This window comes from Sorex araneus, chromosome 11 (assembly GCF_027595985.1).
Source record: "Sorex araneus isolate mSorAra2 chromosome 11, mSorAra2.pri, whole genome shotgun sequence".
Classification (NCBI taxonomy): domain Eukaryota; kingdom Metazoa; phylum Chordata; class Mammalia; order Eulipotyphla; family Soricidae; genus Sorex; species Sorex araneus.
In genome coordinates, this window is record NC_073312.1 from 42,875,621 (window position 1) to 42,898,064 (window position 22,444).

Here is a 22,444-nt window from a genome sequence, read left to right on the forward strand (position 1 = left end):
CAGGAGGTGGTCCAAAAACCCAATTACACCCCAAAAAAGGAGAAAGTAAATGTTGCCATGACAGACAAGTATATAAAATTAGAAGCTATCAGAGAGAGCCTTCTGAAGAACTGAAAATATTCTTAAAATTAGTTATTTTAATAGCACCATGATGAAAAATTTATTTTTTAATAATGAATTACCATTTGGGTAGAAACTATTTTAAAACAACTCCTTATGGTCTGATGTGATAATACAGAAGAGAAGGCACTTGCCTTGCACGCAGCCAATATGGGTTCAATTCCTGGCACCACATATCATCCCTTTGAGCCTGCCAGGAGTGATCCCTGAGCACATACCCAAGAGTAAGGACTGAATACAGCCAAGTGTGGCAATTAAAAAAAAAAAAAAACCTCTGCAAAAACACAGTTAAAATCAATAAAATTAAATATAGAATATACAACTTGAAGTTGAAATCTGAAGTAAAGAGAGAAAAAGTACTGAACTGGATGCCAGTCAGTTTCATCATTAAAAAGAAAATTAAGGCGAAAGTAACAAAAGTAATTGGAAACTTTTCAGTCAGGTGAGGATAATGAAGGAAAACTAGTACTTTCTATAGAGAGAAAGCAGATGATGTTAAGGGCAATCCAAAATTTCTTAGTGGGCAACAATCTATTTAATAAAAGGCAAAGAAATGTTGGGAGAGTAGATATAGGCCTTGATTTTTCAAAAAAGAAAAACAGCAAGCAAAAACTATAGGGATAAATCAAATTTTGATAAATCAAAATCGAAACTGTCAAAGTTGACAAAGAATTATTGGGTGAATTACAGAATAATAGTGGGATGGACTACCCTGTGAGGGAAAACAACAGCAAAGGGGGGAAAGTTTGGGATTACCTCAAGGTATCCAAATTCCACAGCCATCAATAAAGGCTAACATGGGTTAAGGATGCAAAACAACAAAAGATTTGGTTTCTTCATATACATTGGCAGATCGAAAAAACAAAGTATGGCCTACTCACTGTCATTGTCATCCCACTGCTCATCGACTTGTTTGAGCGGGCACCAGTAACGTCTCTCATTGAAAGACTTATTGTTACTGTTTTTGGCATATTCAATACGCACAGGTAGCTTGCCAGGCTCTGCCGTGCGGGCTCGATACTCTCAGTAGCTTGCCAGGCTCTCTGAGAGGAGTGGAGGAATCGATCGAACACGGGTTGGCCGAGTGAAAGGCGAAAGCCCAACCACTGTGCTATCGCTCCAGCCCATGGCCTACTCAATAAACTTAAACAGAACAAGGGCCAGATAGTACAGTGGGTAGGGAACCTGCCTTGCATGTGGCTGACCTGGATTTGATTCCTTGCAGAGCCAAGCAGCAATAACCCCTGAGCATCACAGGGTGTGGCCCGAAAACTAAAAGGAAAGGAGAGGGAGGAGGGAGGAAGGGAGGGAGGGAGGGAGGGAGGGAGGGAGGAAGGAAGGAAGGAAGGAAGGAAGGAAGGAAGGAAGGAAGGAAGGAAGGAAGGAAGGAAGGAAGGAAGGAAGGAAGGAAGGAAGGAAGGAAGGAAGGAAGGAAGGCAGGCAGGCAGGCAGACTGGTTGCCTTCAAACGTTGTTTGTAGGCGGGTTACCCTAAGCAATGCTTAAGGGTCCTGGGCCACTCTCAGCAACACTTGGCATGGTACTGCTCAGGTCCAGCTCTGCTGAGGGCCATTCGGGATCCCCAATGATGCTCTTGGGGACCGTGTAGTGTCAGGAATCGAAACCCGAGCCCCCACATACACTCCAGCTCTTTCAGCTATCTCCCAGGTCCCTGATATGTTTTATAAACATGAATGGGCCAGGAATGTAGCTCAGCAGAAGAGCATTTCCCTTACATGTATGAGATGCTAAGTTCAACCTCCAGTACCACAAAAATAAAATGAAAATTGAAACCTAAAACAGAAACATAAAACTTATCTTTTGTAAGTAGTTCATGTAAGATATATGATATAGACCCTACAACCATTACCAGTTTCAACAACTTTCATAATGTTTAGCTGGATTTAATTAATTAGTATTTCAATGCTTCAGAGGATCAATCACTGTGTATCACATTCTGGAAGTTAGCTATAACACAGAAATATCTTAAAATAGTCTTCATCTACTTTATAATCTGTCACTGCCACTGCTACCTCTATAACAAGAACAAAACAGAATAAAGTACATCAAAGGCATCACACCCTGTCACTGCCACTGTCATCCTGTTGCTCATCGATTTCCTCAAGTGGACACCAGTAACGTCTCCATTTTGAGACTTGTTACTGTTTTTGGCATATCAAATACGCCACAGGTAGCTTGCCAGGCTCTGCTGTGCGGGTGAGATACTCTTGGTAGCTTGCCGGGCTCTCCAAGAGGGGTAGAAGAATCGAACCCGGGTCAGCTGAGTGCAAGGCAAATGTCCTATCACTGTGCTATCGCTCCAGCCCATGGAGATGGATGATCTCCATCACACACAATGAATTGTAAAATAGTTTTGGTTTGGTATGTATGTATGTATGTATGTATATATATATATATGTATGTATATATACACACATATATGCACAATCAGTAAATGAGTAGTGTTTTAATATTCAAAGAAAAAAATAATTGTTTTTAATTAAGGTAAGTATGGCTTATAAAAACATATACTTTTTATGCAATATTACCACACATGCCACTACTGTCCATAGACCCTTCCTATCAGCCCCACCTATCCCAACAACCGTAGTATTAAGGCTTTGTTTTCATCAGATGCTGTCTATTCCCTTGCTTTGCTTCTTTATATATCACATAGATGGTATATGTATGTAATATTTTAAAATTTTTTGCTTGAGCATTTCTTGAAATATAAAGACTTTACCCGCATATATTCACACATACAGAAATCTTGGGTCGGGGAGATAGTTCAGCCAGTAGGAGACCAGCCTTCCACATGGTCTATCCGAGTTCAATATCCGGTACCATATGGTTCCCTGAGCCTATATGAGCAGGGAGGCAGAAATAAGTTCCTCGCACTACTCGGTGTGACCCCAAAGCAAAAACAAACACAAACCTTGCAAACAGGCTACCATTCATCCAGAGAATTCAATCTTTCCTACCCTGGACTTCTGCCATCTTGTGCGACATGAGTAGACACTGCCACCTGATGGCCAATGAATTTGTGTCTTGGGGATTATCTTCCTACTTCAAGATTTTGACTCTTTACTCTCAAAACAACGGCACACACAAAAGTCACTGTTTTGTCTGTCTTCAATTTCATGAATGATTCCACTCCACACAATCTCTTATTCTATCCTCATCTGCAATTTACTCCATTAGAAAAACATTCTGTTCAAAAATACCCTTGTTCAATACAATAGTCACTAGCCACATGTAGTTTATTCAGGACTTGGGATGTGTCTTGGGTGACTTAACTCATTATTTCTATTCAGTTCTAAATCCAAACATAGAGCTGGGGAGATAGCTCAAAAGGTTAGAGTGCAGACTTATAATGGGGATCCAGGTTCATCCATCAGCACTAAGCTGGGATTACCCCTAAGCACCAGAGGGTGTAGCCAAAATACAAACATAAAAACAAGGTATGTGTGGGGCCAGAGTGATACTATGGCAGGTAAAGCATCTCCTTGCATGCAGCTGACCTGGGCTCAATCCCCAGGATCTTAGCCCCCCAAGCCCTGCCAGAAGTTAATTTCTGAGTGCAGAGCTAGGAGTAACCCCTAAGCATCACCAGTTGTGGCCAGAAACAAACAAACGAAACACAGTATGTGTTCTTTCCTCTGTTTTCAAATCTGTGCCCACTTATTTTTTTCAGAGAAAGAAAATTGCTTATTTTCATTCCACTAGTGAATCACAAATTACACCTAACTTTGATGAGAAAAACTACATTAAACTAATTTATGAAAATATTTTAAAGTAAATAACCCACAAGTCCACCACTATGGTGCCCTATGCACTATATATAGCAGAATCTTTAAATCGGAAAATTACACATTATAAAGAAACTAAATCCATAAAAAGAAACTTTCTGTCAAAAATAATATTCTGTGTTTGTCAACCATAAAGCCAGTTTTTCTAATACAGCACGTACCCAAAAAATCTACTATACTACAATTCTTATGTTTTATTTTATTTACTACAGTTCTTAAAGTTCTTCGCATGTAACGTGTTATAAATAAATCTTACTATAGAATTATGTTTGATGCTTCTCTTATACAGATATAACAATTATCCTAATTTAAAATCATGTTCTGCTTTCTCTACTAAGCTTCAGAAAAGGACTATAAACTACTTGGGATTTTTGTCATTCCTAAAGATTATCATAACACATGATATGTGTTAAATTTCACCAAGACAAAATATCATAACACATGGACGGGGAGGGAATCAATTAAAATTATTCAGTGATGCCTTGGGCTGTGGCTCAATGGTCACCTACATGTCTTGCATATATCAGGCCAGAGTTCAATCTCCAACACCACTGATATCATATGTGTGAACCCTGGCACCACCAAAGAGGACTATAGCACCACAACAACATAAAAATAAAATAAGCTATTGAATTAAGAACTATTAGTAAAATATATAAATATGTTATAACCACAGTTCCACTAAATGGTACTTTTATTGCTTTAGACCCAGCAGTATGTATAAAGTATCTCATATTAATTCCATCCCAAAGGAGACATAACATCTAGAGATTATTGATAAATAAAAATGCTAGTAACATTATGTATAATATCCAGATCTTATTTATTTCAATAATAATTATAATTTTATAAAATATGACTGATAAAAAGTAAAAGAGGGGAGATAAAGTGATAATACAGAGGGTAAAGCCAGAAATAAACCCTGAGAGTGGCCCCCAAACAAAGAACAAACAAGAAAACTAAAAGAGTATCTTATGTTGCTCTCTTAATCTCAACAACACTTTAAAATCAGAGTACATTTATATTTATTCTATATTAGTAAACAAGTCAAGAAACTGATAAAAACCTAACAATAAATAAAACATTGTATCTATTATCAAGGAATTTTTAAGAGAAATTACATCAGATTAAGAATACTGGACTTTCAGATTATGAGACTGCCTACTGCGGGAGCAATAGCACGGTGGATAGGGCGTTTGCCTTGCATGCGGCTGACCCAGGTTCAATTCCCAGCATCCCATATGGTCCCCTGAGCACCTCCAGGGGTAATTCCTGAGTGCAGAGCGAGGAGTAACCCCTGAGCATCGCTGGGTGTGACCCAAAAAGCAAAAAAAAAAAAAAAAAAACCAACTGTATTTAGGGGTATGGTGCTGCCAGCAGGTCAACTTATACCTGCGGGACAAGTGCATCAGCAGCCTAATGGTGCCTTCAGGCTTTCTGAGACCACAAAATTGCAACTATGACTTTGGCCAGACCCCAGCAACTTGGGACCAAGTTTACCAAGAAATTAAACAGCCAAAAGTTAGGTATGTGGGAGCCACACCCACAAACCACCTGTGGCTCAGCTATACAAGGTCATTTATTGGCCTTATTTCAGAGGCCCATAGATAAATCTCGAAAGAGATCAAAAGCCACAATTAATCTCGGACCCGCACATGGCTGAACGGACTAGTGTAAAACGAAGGAGGGTGGGTTAGCCTGGCCCAGACAGAGCCACCAGCAGCCTTTTGCTTCCACAATCCAAAATCACTGCCATGCCCCCAACCTGACTTCATTGTCTTAGGATGGATTTCACCAAGACAAAATCTGCTGAAAATTCTGGTATGCAGGTTTTGTGACTGAAATCTCCAGGCTTTCTAGGGGTCAGGAAGGGCTCCCTCCCCCCCACCAATCTGTACTTCCAGAAGCCTCAGCAGTCACGTCCACACCCCAAAGCCTGCCACCCAATTAAAAATCTACTCCGGCCTTACCTTCCCAATAAAAATACTGAATGCCCTGAAAAAAAAAGAATACTGGACTTAGCAAACAAATTAAATCACTCAAGGGGCTAAGAGCTTACACAGAGCAGATGCCTGGCTGCAGTAGGCCCCAAGTTAGATCCCCAGGACACATGGCTTTGAGTACCACTCACCACATCACACCATCGGGCCACCAGAAGCAGAGCATTAATGAAGTGAACTGAAGTGATCCCAGGCCCCCCAGGCACTGCTGACAGTGGACTATTAAAAAAAAAAAAAAGACTTTTGGGGCTGGAGCGATAGCACAGCGGGTAGGGTGTTTGCCTTGCATGAGGATGACCCAAGTTCAATTCCCAGCATCCCATATGATCCCCTGAGCACTGCCAGGGGTAATTCCTGAGTGCATGAACCAGGAGTAAGCCCTGTGCATCGCCGGGTGTGACCCAAAAAGAAAAAAACAACTTTTTTTTAAATTTACCATTTCAATTGTGATATCCTGGTGGCAAAATTGTCTGCAATACAAACTTTTTTTTGAGTGGGGGCACACCCAGAGGTATTTAGGAATGACTCCTGGCTCTGTGCTCAGGGATGACTCAAGGGAGCGCTCCTAGTATACCTGGAGGGGTTCAGGGGCTCAGAGGCGGGACCAGAGATTGAACCTGCAACCTGCACAGGCTGCCTGCAAGGTGAGCACCCTATGTGCTGTATTCTCATTCCAGTCCCAAGCCCATGAATTTCATCCGTTGGCTCTGCTCTTCAGGTACCATGCTCTGTCCTAGTGGCTATACCGTTTGGGATTCCTGGTATCACAAACAAGGGTGTGATCTCCAGCACACAAAGGCCATGTATGTGTATGTACCAGAGATACAGGAAGTAAGTCACACACACACATAAAAAGTGGTGATTGTATTTTAAAACAGAACTCAGTAATGACAAGATAGAAGTGAAACTTAAAAGTTAACTGAAAGAAATCTAAGTAACTTAAAAGATGGAGGCACAGAAAATAGTAATGAGGAAGTCAAATCAAGTTCAGGAAATGAGTTTAAGATATGAGTAGGGTAAAAGGAGCCTATATCAAAAAGAAAATATTAATTTACAGGGGGGGAAATGTGACTGTTCTGAGAAATATCTAAGATTTATAATGAAATTAATAAATCTCTTTTTCTCATGTGAATAAATAAAGACATTAACTTATTAAACCATATTTCACAGATGTTTTTCACAAACTTAAGTCTATATGATGACAACTCTGTGTCAAGCAAGTCTATCAATGCCCTGTTTCCAAAAGCACGTTTCATATCTGTGTCAGCTTAAAATATTCACTTTTTCTCTAACATAATGTTATTGCACACTTAGACTTACATACTAATTTCTCTATGTAATGAGAAATACATAACTTCTTTATGTATTGAAAAGTCAAACAACTCATATGACAAGCTTTACTGAAACACTCACTTTATTGTAGTGGTCTAGGACCTAAGTCAGAATATCTCTCAGATGTGCCTGGCATTTTAGAAAATTTTAATATTCTAAGACACTTGGGGTGTTTTCAAAAACACTAACCTGAATTACTCATCCACATGCTCTATATAAAGCCCAACCAATGACGTCACTCAAAACTCAGTTAAAGTTGAGTAACTGCTTTACTCAGTGATTCATTCAAACAAAAGTACTGAAGCAGGAAGATGGCTCAAAGGCATTCCCGTCCCCACAACAGCACTGCTGGGTAGGGTCCTGGTGACCTCCAGCACCACCAGATCCAGCGACAGAGTAGCACTAAGTCCAGGCACCAAACTATCAGACCTGCACAACTGGAAAAGGGGCACTGCAAGCATACTTGGGGAGACCCCCTAAAAATTTGTGTTGGGGCAAGAGAGACAATGGAAGTAAACAGAGTAAAACTACAACCAAATATTTCAACAATATAACTGCAAAATGTTACTGGTACACACCTAATAGAGAATATGATGGGGGTGAGTAGATAAGCTATGATAAAAATATGCCCATAAGCTTTCCTGGGAAAGGAATCCTCTAGGACAAGAGAGTTAATACAGCAGGCAGCATTCTTGTCTTGAATGCAGCCAACCCAGGTTAAATTCTGGGAAACACAGATGGTCCCCTGAGCACTGGCAGGAGTGAGCCCTGGGTAGGCCCCTAAGTAGGAGTAGAGCCCTGAGTAGGCCCCAAAACAAACAAACAAAAAGGTGAAGAAATCCTATATACTAGCATTTAAAAAGGTAAAGTGATTTCATGAAATAACTAGGAAGTTTGATTTTACAGGGCAGAAAAAGAAATAGTATGTGCGAAAGCACGGAAATGTCAAAGCTCTTATCTTCATGAAATAGAGTCCACAACTCATAGCGAACGATCGTAACACAGATACAGAGTTCGACCATTATCCTGGGGCCTTGCAGTCAGAAACATTAGCTGTGCATTAAAACCCTCTACAGAAGCACTCCAGATCCCCTAAAGTAGAGTCCATGAGCAGAGAGGGGTGAACAAAGATGCGAGAGTGTGAACTAATGTTCCCAGACAATAAGGTGCCACAGAAGATTTTTAAGCAATACAAATAAAAACCTAATCAAACCTGTTTCCAAAACGCAGCAGTCAGTTGTGTGGATCAGTAGCTTATGGGAAGCAAATCTGGATGAAGACCAACTATGATTAAGACATGATTGCAGTAATGCACTAAATATTGATAACTTCTTACCCTAAAAGAAGCAAAGTGCTGTCACTGTAATATGGGCTTTCAACTTCAGTTTCTGAGCTGAACTCAGACATCAATTCAACAATTAGAAGCAATTACAATGAAAGTGCAGTCAGATTTATTAGAAGAAAAGTGGTGATCAACTTTTTCCCTAAAAACACTTCATTTATACTTTAAAAGTTTCTTTGTTGTTGAAAAATTCATTTTGGACCTCTGAGTTAGGGGTACATACCTTGCATATATAATGACCCTAACTCAGTCCCCTGCACTATATGACCTCCTGAGCACTGCCTGATATAGCCGTGGAGGGTCTCCAAGCTCCACCAGAACTGGCCCTTGTGGCCCCCCAAAATAGCTGGGCCTAAGCAGCATCTAAACAAGATCTGATCATTGAACCATCCAGCCCATTTAACCAATTATCAGTGAGAATGGCCCCTGAGACCTCTAAGTACTGCTTAGGAAGACATACATACATATATGCATACATACACACACACACACACACACACACACACACACACACACAATGTTTTTCTGTTTTAAAAAGGCATTTTGTAGTTAAACTACCATATTGGACATAGATTACAAAATTAAGATTTAGAATCAACCATAGACCAATTACAGCAAAGCTACAGAGTGATAATTTATATTTATATGGATAGTTATAGGAACCAGGGGGAAGCATAAAAAGACCACAATCCTTTCCTCATAATTCATAAAGTATTTCATTACCCACATATAAAATTAAAATAAAAATTACAGTCCTGAACTGATGATCATGCATTTATTGGGGGAAAGGAATGTTCTTTGTTGTTGAAAAATTCATTTTGGATTTTTCTATGTGCTCATTTGAAAGAAATAACTCAATATCTGGGAACACGTATGATAATGGTGAGCCTGGCTTCAGACTATAAAATTAATTTCATGCAATTTTTTTCCAAAAATTGGGATCTAATAATTATTTTCCTCCTCTCTGTTTCATCAGCTATAAACATGTTGAATTCACAAATAAAAAAGCACTAATCGTTAAAAAAAGTGAAAGTCCCCACATTCCCTTCAGCTAGCACCCTATTTTTCCCAGCTTTAGTTTATAGCAAACAAGTTCAAAGAACTGGCTGTCTCCAGTTCCTAGAGTAAAGTTATCTCTTAAACAACCCAGCCCAATCAAGTTGTTAAATCCACCACTCCACTAGAAATAAGTTGCTATGGTCATAAATTATTTTCATAATGCCAAGTCTAATACATCTTAGTCTTAGATGGAATAACATCTGACACAGCTATAACTCAGTCTTAATTCTCTTTCTTCCTTTGCAAGTGTATGCATGTGCTAGAGTTCTCTCCCTCTACCCACTCTAGGGGAGACGAGGGGAGAGGGAGGAAAAGAGAGGGAGAGAAGTGGAGAGAGAGGGAGAAGGAAGAAGGAGGAGGAAGAGAGTTGATGGGGGAGAGAGAGAGAGGGAGAAAGAGAGATGGAAAAAAACAGATGCAGGCTTTGGACTCCACTTTGGACTTCACCAGGTATTCACTCCCTAGATTATCTTTTATCAGTTTCCTCTAAGGTAAACACTATCTCTAAGTCAATGACAAGAAATTTACATCTTCAGTTCAGATCTCTGCTCTGAACTGTAGACTCATACACTCACCTACATGTTTAAACAGCATCTCAATTCAGACTAACTCAACATGTCCCACATGTTCCCCACAAAACCTGCTTCTCCTGCAGTCTTCCCTGTCTCAGTTCATGGTAATTCCATCTTCCAGGTGTTTAGGCCAAAACCCACAGGCCACAAACAATGCACAATCAAATTCTGTTGATTCTCCCTTCAAAATGTATGTACAGTGTAAGCACTTCTCCCCATCCCTGCCTAAAATTACCATAATCAACCATCCTGATTATTGCTGGAGTCTATTGAATGATCTCATTTTCCCCTTCTACACAGCAACTGAGAGGTCTACTACTAGTAAACACCCTTCAATGCTCTGCCAACTTCATCCTAAAGGCCTACAAGACCATATAAACTCTATTATGTACCTTCCTACTAGCCCACTCCAACCCATCTCCTGCATGTTCTATGACGTCATCTTCCACTAATCATTCCCTTCACTACCTCTGCTGGCCAATCTAAAACTGAATAAGCATGTCAGAGTTACATCTGTGCTCTTGTTACATCTTCCTCAGACCCTCTTCCCCCCCCCACCCCCAATATCTACACACATCACAATCACATCACATCACAATCTCATTTCTTACAGATCTTGCTGTAACAGCACTCATCATTGTAACCCTTTTCAACCACCTATATGATAAGGCAGAAGTAGTCCCTCTTCTGCTCCTTCTACCTTATTCTATTCTTTTCTCTATATCGGTACAATAGCTGATACAACACATACGCACTTAATTGTTTTCTGTATCTGACCATGAAAAGAAGCATTCCAGAAGGAAGAAAATGTGCTTTGTTACTACATTATAGTTAGGACATGTTCAGAAGGTCGTTTTTTGTCCTCTGTGTGTGTGTGTGTGTGTGTGTGTGTGTATGTTTAATTACTGTTGTTGAAATCTATGTCAGTAGTGTTGGAGCTTAACTGTCCTTAGGCTTGGCAGTGCTGAAAGTATACCAGGGCCATCCCCAGAGGGGTATGGGGGACCATGAGGTTCCAGGGGCCAAAGCCAGGCTCTCACACACGCAAAGCATCTACCATGTACCATTTGAGTCACATCCTTGACTATTGGAGGGTATTTACTGACAGATACGTGAATGAGGAAAATCCAGATTTAGGATCTGATCTCATAGACTGGATGAAGAGAACTTACAACACAGGACTTCACAAGTCCGAAAAATATACCAACTGCAGGACTGGCCAGCTCTACAGCCTCACTAGTACGAGTCAAAAGTAAGAGTTTATAATCATAAACTATACTAAGACAAAAAATAATAACAAACTTGAGGGACAAAATAAAAATAAAACAAAGGGGGAAAAATAAATCCTTATGCTGCCTTCTTACTCCCTGAAAAGGAATAATACATGCATGTTTCCTGTAAGTTGGCTGACCAACCCAAACCAAAATACCACCTGACTTATTATAAATACTTAAATAGCTGTTATACATAATTCCTGCTTTTCTAAGCAATGGTCTTCTGAGAATATTTTAACTCCCAAGCTTGACAGAGGCTGCCAAGTCCTAATGGTCAGAGAAAGCTCTCAAATTTCCCCCAAAGCACTCAGACTGCAACCAAATATCATTAATACCATAAAAATTCAATGTACCTTCCTGTGTCTGCCTATCTCATGCCCTCAATGTATTCACCAGGGGCTCAGTCATCAAAGATTCGGATAACTTGGTACGGAGGCGTTAGACAAGAGGACAGACAAGGGCTGAAGTGTTTTTTTTTTTTAAATAGGATCTGGATTTATATTTTGCATTTTAAAGAGAGGTAGATTACTGGCAGGGATGCAGGGGTCAGGGAAAGAACCTTCATTCACAATTGGTGGTATAATAAATTGGTTCAGCCTCTATGGAAAACACTAAAAGTCCTCAAAAAATTGAAACTAGAACTACTATTTTTTTAGACTCAGTAATTCAACTTCAGAGCATCTAAAATCTATCCTAAACACACACACACACACACACACACACACACACACACACACACACACACACACACACACACACCCTGGGAAAGATAGGAGCACACCTATGTTCACTGCAGCACTATTTACTGTAGCCCAGGATCTGGAAACAACGCAGGTCCCCAATAACAAGTGAGTGAGCAAAGATGAGTGGAGGGGATATAGGGCATAGGATATACCGGTCAGAGCATCAGTTAGGGTGCATGCCCACCATGAGACCAACTCACATCCAATCCCAAGCCCCACATGGCCCCCCAAGCATCTCCAAGCATAGCCTTGGGGAATCACAAGCACTGCTAGGTATGGCCCTGATAGCCGCTGAGCACCACCAACCCTAATGGTCTATTGCACTGCAGGACCTGAGCAACACCACATCCTGGGTTCAAACTCTGCACTGCCTGGCCAAGCTTGGAAAGCTTCCCTGTTACACCCTTGACCCCAGAGTGTGTGTGTGTGTGTGTGTGTGTGTGTGTGTGTGTGTGTGTGTGTGTGTGTGTGTGTGTGTGTGTGTGTGTGTGTGTGTGTGTGTGTGTGTGTGTGTGTGTGTGTAGGAGGCGGTTGGGGGAGCAGCAGGGAGAAAAAATAAGATATATATGCCGATGGAATATTATTGATCACTCAGTTATAAGAAAAGGTTAAATCTTACATTGCACTATAATGTATAGAGAAATAAAAGATTCCTTATTAAGAAAAATAAGTCAGAAGAATGGACAAACATTGAATGATCTCACTCATTGATGCCAGATGAAACAACAGCTGGGAGCAGTGATGAGGAGGGGAAAGGTACTGACAACTATAGAAAGGAGTAACTGAATTTTTTTCTTTTTTCCTCTTTCCATTATACTTACCAACTATAGAAACTGGGGAAATGAATAATGGGAAGGAGAATGCAGAGTGGAGGGTAAGGATGCTCTTAAGTAAACGGTAGCAGAAGAAATCAACACAAATTCCTTTTCCAACTGATTCTGAAAAACAGATATATGGGCTAAATAAAGAACCAACCAATAGGTCAGACAGCGCACTCAAAGAATGGAAGGCATGCAGGGTCAGAGTTGAATCTCCAGGGACCGCATGTCTCCTGAGCACTGCAAAAAGTGATCCAGAGCACAGAGCCAGGCCACGTGTGATCCAAAAACATAAAAAAGAAAACAAAAAAAATTAAGTAAAAGCAAATTTTTTAATTATTTAATAAAGGTAAAATTTTATCTATTTTATAAAATGAGTAAAATTAAATATCAAAATAAAAATGAATTTTTAACTAAAGAAAAAAATTTAAAAAACAAGGAAATCTGATGCTGGAGGGATGGTACTGCTGGTAGAGCATTTGCTTTGCATGTGGTCAACCAGGTTTTGATCCCCAACATCCCACACTGTCCCCCAAGCACCACCAGGACTGATTCCTGTGTGCAAAGCCAGGAATAACCCCTGAGCATCGCCAGGTCAGAACCAAAAACAAAAACAAAAAAAAAGAAACATGGAAATTTAAAACAAGCCTCTACATCATAACTACAGAACAACACAAAAAGAACAGAAATATTTTTTTCAAATCGTCACTTGAATATTTTATTTTTTTAATTTTTTATTAGTGAATCACCGTGAGGTACAGTTACAAACTTATGAACTTTTGTGTTTGCATTTCAGTCATACAGTGATCCAGTGATCATTTACCCATCCCTCCACCAGTGTCCATTCTCCTCCACCAATGTTCCCAGTATCCCTTCCACCATCCCCACCCCATCCATCCGCCACCCTACCCTCCCTCTTCAGCAGGGCATTCCCTTTTGTTCTCTCTCCTTTTGGGTGTAGTAGTTTGCAATAGAGGTATTGAATGGCCATCCCAGAACAGAAATTCTTAATTATATGCCATGATAGTCTTGGTGCATTTTTAAGAAAAACAATCTTCAAAGATGATTCAACGATATTCAAATTCATCTAATAATCAACAAGGAAAAGCAACCAGGGAGGAAATTTGAGTTTCTCTGGATTCAGACAGAGTTTAAGAATCCTCAGACTTCCCTATGACTCAAAATCTCAATATAAACCAATTAAGAAGTCTTTAAAGTTAGAAAATACTGTTGTGGACTATTCAAAAGCAAACAAGTTAGCAGAAGAGCCTAATATTTAGATTACACTTATCATACTTTGGTCAATCCACTTAAAAAGAAAGGAGCAGGAGGGAGGACTATAAATAATCAAAGGGCTGGAATACATGACTTGCATGCAGGATACCAACCACACCCAGCACGGACGACATGGTCCCCCAAGCACTACTCACCACTAGGACTAATGCTGAACAACAGAGTAGCCCCCAAGCTCCAAAATTTATAGCCCAGAAGAAAAAAACAAAACAATTCCCTTCCTCCAAAGAGGACATCAAGCTCCGGTATCAGCACCTAAAAGCCCTACTGCAAACAGACCTTAGAAGAGGGCCAGACATAATGCCAAAAAGGAGAGAGAGAGTATGGGGAATATCGTCTGTCATAGAGGCAGGGGGAGGGTGGGAAAGCAGGGGTATACCCGGGATATTGGTGGTGGGGAATGTGCACAGGTGGAGAGCTGAGTGTTCGATCATTGTGAGATTGTAACCCAAACATGAAAGCTTGTAACTATCTCACAATGATTCAATAAAATAAAAAAATAAAAATAAAAAAAAGAAGAGGGCTAGAGAGACAGTACAATGGAAAGGCACTTGCCTTACATGCAAGTGACTTGGCTTTGATCCTTGGCACCATATATGATTCCCCAAACACTGCCAGCAGGGATCCCTGAGCATGACCCCAAACAAAACAAAACCCAACAAAAAGCTTGAAAAGGCAAGAGGTCACAGAATGCTCTAAGAAAGTTACATATGGGGGGGGGGGGGGGCGGGGGCAGAAGGGCAAGGGCAGGGATTAGCATATCACAATAAGGAATACCAAGGAGAACTCTTTGTACCTGAGATGGCATTCTGTGTTTACTTCTTCGTTAATATTTCCCTTTCCTTAACAGTCTCCTAACCCCCATCTCTAGTCCTAAAGTTCTCAAGCTCTGCTCTCTTTTACAAGATAGCTGTCACTCTCCAAATCTCCCCATCCTGTGTTCACGCTTTGATTTTAATTATATGGTCTCTGCCCCCTCTTCCAGGCCCTACCCCCACCCCATTCACACCCTTGCCCCCTCTTCCGGTATTAGCTCATTCTCTATTAGCTCATACCTTCTACTGGGCACCTGTCCTTCAAAAGCATATAATCCAGAGTGGGAGGTGGCTATGTCACCATATTAGATACAATATATCATCACCCAAGCTATAAAAATTTAGAAAAACAGAGCTATGAGCTAAACTTCACCAGTCATTACCCCACTTTGATCTCTTCCAAATCAACACTGCAGCTTCCTACTTTATTATACTTAGTTACTAAATACTATGTATTCCTATAAATATACCCTAATCTCCAATTTCACAGTGCAATTCAGACTTCCTTTCTCATATAACCTATTTGAAACACTTCCTATCAAAAAAATTCAGTATCTTTCTAATTTCCAACTCAGCCAACTCTCTAAAAGATGTAACATACCATACCCTTGCCTTTAAACAGTTAATATCTCTCCCAACTTAGCAAACACAATAAGAATAATATAAACAATTTTCAAATAGAGATTCTAAAACCAGGCAGACTGAGTTTCATTTCAGAGTTTACTAGTCATGATACATTAGGCAGGTTCCTTTATCTAAGTTTTCTCATTTGCAAAATGAGGCTATAAAAATAACTTACATCCCTAGATTGCTAAAGGATTAAGCAAAAACTTCATGCCAAGGACCAGCACAGTCAGAATCTAGATTCAATCAATTAATCATCACCCTATAATAGTTCATGTATCTAGGATGTCTCATTCCCCTGAGAAGCAGAAACCAGAGTTTTACTTTCATATGATTAAGAAATGATCCTCTGGTTATTTCAAACCAACAAAAACTTCAATTAACCAAAATATTAAATATTTCCTTCACAAAAATCTGTCCAAGTTTATTTTTATTTTTGTCAAAAATGCCTATTATAAACAATGATAATAAAATTTTTAACTAGATTAGTTTTTTGTTTTGTTTCCCATTCAGGTTCAGAAAGAAAAACAGCAAGCATTGTCACTGGAAACTCACTTAGATATTTATAGGATGCATCTGTATAGTATACAATACACATAAATTCAAATGGAAGTATACAGTAGATATCAATGACATTCTCTTTCATTAGAAGATGAAATCATAATTTTTTTCAGTCAGTGGGCCCAGTAATTTTAAAAATTAGTCTACAATAAAAATAAAAAACTATGACAAGTCAAAAAAGAGATTAAGAAGATTTAAGCAAATTTATGAACAAAGAAAAATAATTCATACAAAGGAGAAAATAAAACTAAAAAGATACTGCATCTGCTTTCTTATTATGGATAGTGATATTGGACACAAGTCTCCTTCTATGTCTCTTTTAAAAAGCCAGCTTTTATTCCTCTTTTTTGTTTTGGGGCCACACCCAGCAATGCCCAAGGGTTACTCCAGGACCCTGATTTCAGGAATTACTCCTGGCATTGCTCAGGAGATCATATGGGATGCTGGGGGCTGAATCAGGCATTACCCAGGTGCAAGATAAAAGCCCTACCTGCTATACTGTAGCTCCACTGTCTCCAATCCACTTCCTGCCCCCTTCCCCCCAAAAAAAGCAAACTTTTAAAAGTCAAATTTGTAAAGTAAAATACTGATCAACCAACCTATTGGAGGCAATAAAATTCAATAAAATTTTTCAAAAATAAATTTGGCAATATATTTCAAAAGTCACAAAGCTTTCACAGTTTGACCTTGTAATGCCCTTCTAGGACTCTAAAGGAAAAATGCAAAAATGAAGATCTGCTGTGTATTAATTGCATTATTTGCAAAAATGAAAGTAACTTGGATTTTTGATTATTAAAGCTAAGCAAGCTGGAGCAGTGAGACAGCAGAGCAGGTAGAGCTCTTGCCTTGCATGCAGTTGACTAAGGTTTGATCCATGGCAACCCATATGGTTCCCCCTTAAACACTGCTAGAAATGTTCCCTGAGCACAGAGCCAGGACGACTCCTGAGCACTACGGGGTGTGGCCCACAAAACAAAAATAAGTAACTAATCATAATGTACAATTCAAATATGCAAGAACTATGGCAAAACTTAACTGTAAGTTTTTAAATATTACTTTTAAGCCTTGATTATAGTGCAAAACATATATATTAAAATTAAATGAGAGGTTTATTTTTATTATTTTATTTATTGACCATTGAGTTGCTTTTTTAAAAAATCTATTAAAACTAACGATCCACCACAGTAAATACTTCAGAAGCATAAAACCCCCCAAATCAGCTACCTCTTCACCAAAAAACCTTCGGCCAGAAAGATCACTCAACAGATTGGGGTACAAGCTTCACATACAGCTGAGTTTGATCTCAGACACCAGATGGTACTCCAGCACAGCCAGAAGTGATCCCCCAAAACCAAGAGTAGCCAAGAATAGCAGAAGCATCACTGAGGCTTAAAAAAATAAATAAATCTATCACGTAAGAGTAATTAGATAGGTTCGTCTCATAAATTACTAGCCAAACGTGTTGTGTTAGCCATGCTTTTAGGCAGCTGTAACCTTGTTATATTAAATCTCATTTTACCATCAAAACATAATATGTAGTATCTCCATATGGCGAGCAGAAGCCACTTGTTATGGGGTATCTGGAAAGAGGGCTCCAAGCACTTAGGTTAAAACTAGCTAGTAAATGAGGAACAGTGAAGATTAGGTTTCTTCCATATTCCCAAATGAACTCTCATGTTTCTTTGTCGCTCAAGAGCTCTAAGCCCCTAAAACTAACAGGTAAGTATTCAAGAAGGGAGAAAGTGTAGTACACACCAATTTGTTCTTCCTTAAAAACATAAAAACAACTTCCTTATTTAATTCCAAAGCATCCTGGAGTAATGAATGTACACATTCGCATCATATTAAGGTCAGTAAATGAAGGATACAGATGACCTAAAGTAACCTTAAGCACATAACTTAAGTTTTGAAAATGCCTTCATTGTATAATGGGTACAATTTTTAAAGTTGAACCAAAACTGTTTGTTCTTTTAAATTCATTATTCTATTAATTTAGCTGCTCCCCCACCCTCTTACCAATATATTCCCAACTTTCTCAAAAGTCTCAGGTCAGACTGCAATATAAATTTTCAGATGCAGAATAAGGAAAATCGAGGAGCAAAGGTAAAATGGACAGATGGTTAATAGGCCTGATTTGTAAACAGCTCTGTCTCTATCTGTATGACTTTGGGAAAATTATTTACCTCAGAATAAAGTTTTTATATCAAATAAGCAGTAACCTTTGGCCAGACCCTTTTTAGTAATGTATCACAAAACGCACTGGCTATTGTTTATTTTTTATATGCGTGCTTTTTAAATTATTATTATTTTGATCATAGTGAGGATTTCATTCCTAATCAATGACAATTCTGACTTTATTATTAAACATTTAAAAGTACCTGTACTACTTTCCTAAGTTTTTTGACACTGAAATGATAGTTAATTCATTTTGCCTATCTTACAGCTATGTTCAAGATCAAAAGCATTTCTCAAAACTTCATTAGCTTTTCAGCACTTGTACCCTAAGAAAGTATTTGCTGAAATTACAATGTTTTCTAACCTTAAAAATCTCTTCTAGTGGAGACATACAAACAAATCATTAACTATCCCCTAACAAACTCTAACTGCTGAATGTACAATGTGCTACTATTACTGGATTGGTCTAGACAAGGGGAATAAAACATTTGGACAAGATTCAGAGGTGATATTTTGATTAGGTCTTGAAGGACAAGTTGTTTATTAGGTAGAGAATTTTCAACAGAGGGAACAGTGTAAAACCACAAAGTAAGATGTCATCTTCAGATATCTCTAAGCAGTCTTTGTATAGTGAAGACTGGCATAAAGGTAGAAGATGAAATGAGAAATGTAGACATGTAGCAGAAATTGTGTAAAGTCTCTGACTCATGGAACAGATGATGGAGAGTCACTGATGAACTTTCAAATATGGAATCAAAGTCCCCCTCTCCCTGAGGCCTGAGAGATAGTGCCGTGGGTAAGGTGCTTGCCACGCAAGTGGCCACATGTGATCTCCTGAGCACCGTCAGAAGTGATCCTGAGCGCAGAGCCTGGAGTAAATCCTGAGCACTGCTGACCTGTGGTCCAAAAACAAAACAAAACAAAATTTTAACTTAAAAAAAAAAAGCTCTAATAGCACACTGGGTAGAGCACTTGCCTTGCACAGAGTCAACTAGGGTTCGATCCCCAACACTCCATACAGTCACCTGAACGCCACCAGGAGTAATTCCTGAGTGTAGATCCAGGAATAACCCCTAAGCATTACTGGGTGTGACATTAAAAAAGAGAGAGAGAGAAAGAAAAAAAATTTTAATTACATTTAATAAAAGTCCACTTCTTGCATCTTTAAGTCAAAGACTGGATCAATGCACTGAATTTTAAAAAGTAAAACTAAAGACTTGTTATTTCTGTTCTTGGGCTGGGGCTATAGCACAGCGGGTAGGGCGTTTGCCTTGCATGCAGCAGACCCAGGTTCAATTCCTCCACCCCTCTCAGAGAGCCCAGCAAGCTACCGAGAGTATCTCCCCCCATTGGTAGAGCCTGGCAAGCTACTCGTGCAATATTCGATATGCCAGAAACAGTAACAACTAGTCTCACAATGGAGACGTTACCGGTGCCCGCTCGAGCAAATCGATGAACAAGGGGATGACAGTGACAGTGACAGAAAAATAAAGAAAAACCAGATTTGGTTGGTTGAAGTAAAGCAGAACAAGTATTATTATTGAATAGAGAGTGTCTTCACTTTGAATGCCTTCAAGTAGTTTCTACTATGGTATATTAATAAAACACTGATGTAAAAAAGTAGGAATTTACTGCCAGAGTTCAAGAAAGTCTATATTAGTTTTTAAACCTAAATATTCTTTAAAGTCGATACTGGTAAGAACAACCAAATAGGAAGAGTAAAGAGCTGTAATAAATAGAGGCAAACAGTAACAATGTCTAAGGAGATTGACTTTCAACTAAAGTATCTGGACATTTAAGTCCTTATCATAGATGAATTATAGATAAGACATGTCTGCAGCCTATCTTTTGCCCACCCTCGCCCCCACCCAAGCATCCAAAAACGCACCTTAAATTTCCTTTGGTTAACGAATAGTTTAACTTGGCCTGGGGATATAGCTCAGCAATAAATCTTCAATATTAAATAGAGAAGACCGCAATAGCCGCGGCATCACCACACAGGTACAACTCCCACCAAGGACAACAGCGACAAAAGGAAGGCAAGGGGTGGGGGGGGGTGGAGGGGAAGAATAAATAACTTTTTTTAAAGCAAGGAGAAAAGCTCAACTGAAGTCACCAGTAAAGTCTTTTGCCTCGATGGATGTGTTTTAAAACCTTGCAAAAAAAAAAATTCATAACATTAATTCATAGCAATGGGAGGCGGGTGGGGGGGCGGTAAATCGGATAAGAAAAGGCGATGTCCGCGACGTTTTCTCAAACTCCGCTCAGTTGGAGAAACCTACATACAACCCAAGGCATCTCGCTCCTTTTAAGAAACCCACAACTCATCTCACCAAAGGCCATCTGAAACAGACAAGTTTCCCTCTGGGACCACCAAGGCAGGGCCTAGGCTCAGGACCGCAAAGCCAAGTTGGCCGGGCAGCTTACTGAGATGAATTTGCAATTACTGGCCTTCCAACTCACTGGGCCACCAACAGCGACCTCAAAGGTGGGCCATCGGCCTTTTACTTTGACCCATACTCGTCCCCCCAACCCCCGAAAAGTAGCTGTCGCGCGCGTGTGTGTGTGTGTGTGTGTGTGTGTGTGTAAATTGCAGGAGTCATGAAAAGGCGCGAGCAGCAGCAATGTGCACCTATGGCAACGGTGTGCCCCACACTGAAGTTTCATCTCAGGATGTCTTTTAGGGTGTGTCTTTGTTTTGACTCACAATTGAAAAGGAAAGAAAAAAACAAAAGCAGAAAGCCACAGTCACGGGGCAGCCCGGTACTCGCGCGGTCGGCCCCGCGCAGGCACTGACCCCGCCGGGCATCCTCCTAGCCTCGCCCCACCGCTCGGGACGGGCGACCGCCCCGGCAGCCTGCGGACCCCGCACGTCCGTCACCGCTCGCGGGGCACCGGGCGTCCGGCCTCCCCGTTCCACGCCCTCCCGGCCTCCAGGCGGCTCGCGGGGAGGCCCCCAGGGTCACCCCAAGAGATGCCACCCCCTGGGCACCCCCGACCGCGCGCCCCCCTGACCCCAGCCCAGCCCCCCGGGGACGCCCGCGGCGCTGGCCCCGCCCCAACTCCGGCCCCCCAGCTCCAGCCCTGACTGACCGACCCCCGGCTCTCACCGCGCGGGGAGGTCCACTTGCCGCCTCCTCCTCGGTCACGGCCCGGCGGCGGCTGACCCTGCCACCTGCAGGTCCCAGGACGGCAAGGCGAGGCGAGGGACGACGGCGGCGCGTCACATCCCCGCCGACCCCGCCGCCCGGCCCGCAGCCTCCAGCATCGCGTCCGCGGCCTGAGGGAGCGCCGGACTCCCGGGCCACAGCGCCGCCCCCCCTCGGCGGGCGCCAGCGCGGACTCCGCCCTCCGGGGCCCGCTCAGCGCGCGCGCGCGGCCCCGCCCCCGGCACGTCGGTGCGCAGGCGCGAGCCTCACAGGCAGAGGCCCCGCCTTCGGGCACGCCCCCTGCCTCTGACTCGCTGCCTCAGCCCACCTCTGGCCACGCCCCCGCCTCCTAGCTAGCCTTTCCCAGGCCTCGCTCCCACCTCGGGACCCGCCCCCCCACCCTCCCCCGGCGCTGACCTTGTCTTCAGCCACTTGACTGTGGGCTTGGCCCCGCCCATCCAGTGACGTCACCCAGAGGCTACGCCTACCTTTAGCCGGGGTTTTAACATTTGCTGCTGACTGCTGTCAAATCTCTTAACGCTGTCCGGAGCCCAGAAAGTTAAGAGGCGTAGGAAGTTTGGAGCTAACGCGGGATCTTCTCCCGCCTTTCGGTGATGTGGACATGTCCAAAAATTTTGTATGTGCGGACTCGTTCCTGTTGTCGCCTCCTTTGCCCTAGGGCATTCGTGAACTACACAGCCGGCTCAACAAAGCGAAACAGGACATTATGTTAAGGACCAGGGAATGGAAGGAGAAGCC

At 41.3% G+C, this 22,444-nt stretch overlaps 1 protein-coding gene across 5 annotated transcripts in view; it reads right to left on the bottom strand.

Annotated features, from left to right (window-relative positions):
• Positions 1–21,893, bottom strand: part of CCSER2 (coiled-coil serine rich protein 2) — a 128,042-nt gene extending 106,149 nt beyond the window's left edge. For 3 of the 5 annotated variants that reach the window (XM_004607422.2, XM_055118773.1, XM_055118772.1), the window contains exon 1: positions 21,647–21,893. The gene's annotated coding sequence lies outside the window, so the exon portion shown is untranslated. The remainder of the gene's footprint in view (positions 1–21,646) is intronic. The other 2 variants (XM_004607421.2, XM_055118774.1) reach the window with 2 other exon arrangements.
• Positions 21,894–22,444: the final 551 nt, after the last annotated feature.